The sequence below is a fragment of the Triticum dicoccoides genome, chromosome 7B (assembly GCF_002162155.2).
Source record: "Triticum dicoccoides isolate Atlit2015 ecotype Zavitan chromosome 7B, WEW_v2.0, whole genome shotgun sequence".
NCBI classification, from domain to species: Eukaryota; Viridiplantae; Streptophyta; class Magnoliopsida; order Poales; family Poaceae; genus Triticum; species Triticum dicoccoides.
Window position 1 is genome coordinate 517,453,639 of NC_041393.1, and position 4,380 is coordinate 517,458,018.

The following is a 4,380-nucleotide window of genomic DNA, read 5'->3' on the forward strand; positions in this document are numbered from 1 at the left end:
CCCAGCCGTCGGGGGCACTCGACTGACCAAAGTTCTGATGGATGGTGGCAGTGGCCTCAATATTCTGTACGCTAAAGCTCTTAAGGGGATGGGCATTCCGATGTCCAAACTCAGCGAGAGCAACATGAGGTTCCATGGAGTCATCCCAGGAAAGAAAGCCGATTCACTCAGCCAGATTGCTCTTGATGTGGTTTTCGGCAATAAGAAGAATTAACGCAAAGAAAAGTTGAAGTTTGAGGTTGTGGATTTCCAGAGTGCTTATCATGCCATTCTGGGCAGACATGTCTATGCTAGTTTCATTGCTCGACCATGTTATGTGTACCTAAATATGAAGATGCCTGGCCCCAAAGGCGTGATAACAGTCTTTGGTAACCGGAAGAAAGCAGAAGATTATCTTCAGGACGGTGCAAAAATAACAGATGAGTAGATGGCAGCTGTGGAAATCCAAGTATCAGAAGACAGCAGATCTGAGTGATTTGTTGCGTGCCAAGAGGCCTGCTTCGGAGTCCGCATTCCAGTCGGCTGGGGAGACCAAGACGGTTCACATCCAGCCGACCGACCCTAATGCCGCTCCGACCCACATCTCAACGACACTCGACATCAAATAGGAAGACGCGCTCATCCAGTTCCTCTGTGAGAACTGGGACATCTTCGCATGGAAGCCATCTGACATGTCAGGTGTACCCAGAGAACTGGCTGAGCACCGTTTGCGAGTCGACCCAAAAGCAAAGCCTGTCAAAGAGCATCTTCGTTGGTCCACCATGGAGAAGAGGAAGGCAATTGGCGAGGAGGTGGCTCGGCTTCTAGCTGCTGAGTTCATCCGCGAGATATACCATTCCGAGTGGCTCGCCAATGTCGTTATGGTTCCCAAGAAAGACAAATCACTTCGAATGTGTATTGACTTCAAGCACATCAATCGGGCATGCCTGAAAGATCATTTTCCGCTGCCCCGCATCGACCAGATAGTCGACTCAACTACGGGGTGCGAGCGACTGTCCTTCTTGGACGCCTATTCCGGGAACCATCAGATCCGACTGTTTGGACCCGGCGAGATCAAGACTGCTTTCATCACCTCGTTCGGGTGTTTTGTTTATGTCACCATGCCCTTCGGCCTCAAGAATGCTGGTGCCACATTCATGCGCATGATTCAGAAGTGCCTGCTCACTCAGACCAGTCGGAATATGGAAGCATACATGGACGACATAGTGGTTAAGTCACGCAAAGGTTCTGACCTGCTGACTGACCTTGCTGAAACCTTTGCCAACCTAAGAAGGTATGATATCAAGCTCAATCCATCAAAATGCACATTCGAAGTCCCAGGTGGAAAATTACTCGGTTTTCTCGTTTCTAGACGAGGAATCGACGCAAATCCAGAGAAGATTGGCACAATCCTCCAAATGAAGCGCCCAGTGCGAGTGCATGATGTTTAGAAGCTTACTGGTTGTTTGGCTGCATTGAGTGATTCATCTCATGCCTCGTCGAAAAGGCATTGCCTCTTTACCGACTGATGAAGAAGTCTGACAAGTTCGAGTGGAATGACAAAGCCGAAGCAGCGTTTGAGGAGCTCAAAGCCCTGCTGTCCACCCAGCCGGTGCTTGCTGTTCCAGTCAGTAAAGAGCCTCGTTTGCTTTACATCACAGCCACAGGACAAGTTGTCAGCACAGTGCTCACAGTCGAGCGGGAAGAGGAAGGCAAAGCCTTCAAAGTTCAGCGCCTAGTCTATTACATTTCAGAGGTCTTGACCCCGTCCAAGCAGAGATATCCTCATTATCAGAAGCTTGTTTATGGGATCTACTTAACCATGAAGAAGGTTGCACATTATTTCTCTGATCATTCAGTTTCAGTCGTCAGCGATGCTCCATTATCAGAGATCCTGAACAATAGAGATGCAACTGGTCGAGTGGCAAAGTGGGCGATTGAACTTCTTCCATTGGATATCAAGTTTGAGGCAAAGAAGGCCATCAAGTCTCAAGCAATTGCAGATTTTCACGTAGAGTGGACAGAACAACAGCAGCCGACTCAGATCTAGTCGGAACATTGGACCATGTTCTTTGATGGGTCCAAGATGTTGAATGTCTCTGGCGTAGGAGTGGTCTTAGTATCCCCACGAGGAGACAAGCTCAGTTATGTCCTCCAGATTCACTTTGATTCTTCTAACAATGAAGCTGAATATGAGGCACTATTGTATGGGTTGCGTATGGACATCTCACTCGGCGTCCGATGCTTGATGGTCTACGGTGACTCAGATTTAGTGGTCAATCAGGTAATGAAGGAATGGGATGTCAGGAGTCCCGCAATGACTGGTTATTGCAACGCAGTGAGAAAGCTAGAATAGAAGTTTGAGGGGTTAGAGCTCCACCACATACCACAAATCAAGAATCAGGCGGCTGATGATCTGGCGAAGATAGGTTCCACTCGGAAACCTGTCCCCAGCAATGTGTTCTTGGAGCATCTTCACACCCCGTCAGTACAAGAGGATCCCTTCAAGGAGGAGGCCCCACAACCGATAAGTTCTACCAACCCAACTGAAATCGAGATTCCAGCTGTGGTCGACCTGATCATGGAGGTCTTGGTGATCACACCCGATTGGACAGTACCGTACATTGCGTGCATTCTCAGGAAGGAACTCTCGGAGGATGAGGATGAAGCCCGTCAGGTAGTCTGTCGATCCAAAGCCTTTACAGTGATGAAAGGACAGCTTTACAAAGAAAGTGTCACATGAGTGGCTCAGCGCTGCATCACCCCAGAGGAAGGTCGAATGATCCTAAATGATATCCACTCGGGGACCTGCGGTCACCATGCGTCCTCTCAGACCATCATGGCCAAAGCATACCGAGCGGGATTTTACTGGCCTCGAGCAAACGAAATGGCTAAAGATATAGTCGACAACTGTGCAGGTTGCCAGTTCTACTCCAACATGTCTTACAAACCTGCGTCTGCTTTGAAGACCATTCCACTCGTCTGGCCGTTTGCAGTCTGGGGGTTGGACATGGTCGCCCCCTTCAAAACTAGTGCGAGTGGTTTGACACATTTGCTTGTAGTCGTCGACAAGTTCACTAAATGGATTGAAGCTAGGCCCATCAAGAACCTTGGTGCAAGCACTGCTGTCAATTTCACCAAGGAGTTGATATTCAGATATGGAGTTCCTCATAGCATTATCACAGATAATGGCTCCAACTTTGGTTCTGACGAGTTTAAGGCGTTTTGTGCAACCCAAGGCACTCGGGTCGACTACGCATCAGTCGCACACCCGCAGTCGAATGGACAAGCAGAAAGGGCGAATGGTTTGATCCTCCAAGGGTTAAAGCCTCGCCTAATCTGCGACCTCAAGCATGCCGCTGGAGCCTGGGTAACAGAGTTGCCGTCCGTCTTGTGGGGACTGAGAACAACACCGAATCGGTCGACTGGTCGGACTCCTTTCTTCCTGGTATACGGCGCTGAGGCTGTACTTCCGAGTGATTTGCTGCACAACACCCCCCGAGTGGAACTATCCACAGAAGTTGAAGCGGAGCAAGCATGAGAAGACGTCGTTGATCTCTTGGAAGAGGAGCACGAGATGGCTTTGATTCGGTCGACCATCTACCAGCAAGATCTGCGTCGACTGCATGCCTGAAATATCAGAGGACGAGCATTCCAAGAAGGAGACCTGGTACTCCGAGTGGATCAGAAATGGCCTCACAAGCTTGCTCCGGCCTGGGAAGGCCCCTTCATCATCACCAAGGTGCTTCACAATGGAGCTTACCACATCTACAGCATAGCCAAGACGATAGACGAGCCACGTGCGTGGAACGCAGAGCTGCTCCACCACTTCTACACATAGATCACTCGACCCGACGAGTTGTAATAAAAGTATTTCAGTTTGCTTCTCAAAGACAAGATTTTTTCAGTATCATAATGATCAGTTTCCCATAAGCATTTGTGTCTAAAATCCCCCAGTGGGTAGCTTAGCTGTGGATTCGATTCGCCTAAGTTAAAAAACATTCCGAGTGGAGAGTGATCGTCCCACTCGAGGGCTTAGCTGCGAATCCGATTCGCCTAAGTTAAAAAACATTCCGAGTGGAGAGCGATCCTCCCACTCGGGGGCTTAGCTGCGACCCCATAATCGCCTAAGTTAAAAAAACATTCTGAGTGGAGAGCAATCCTCCCACTCATAGGCTTAGTTGCGACCCCGTAATTGCTTAAGTTAAAAAAACATTTCCGAGTGGAGAGCAATCCTCCCACTCGGAGGCTTAGCTGCGACCCCGTAATCGCCTAAGTTAAAAAACATTTCTGAGTGGAGAGAAATCCTCCCACTCGGAGGCTTAGTTGTGACCCCGTAATCGCCTAAGTTAAAAAACATTCCGAGTAGAGAGCAATCCTCCCACTCGGGGGCTTAGCTGC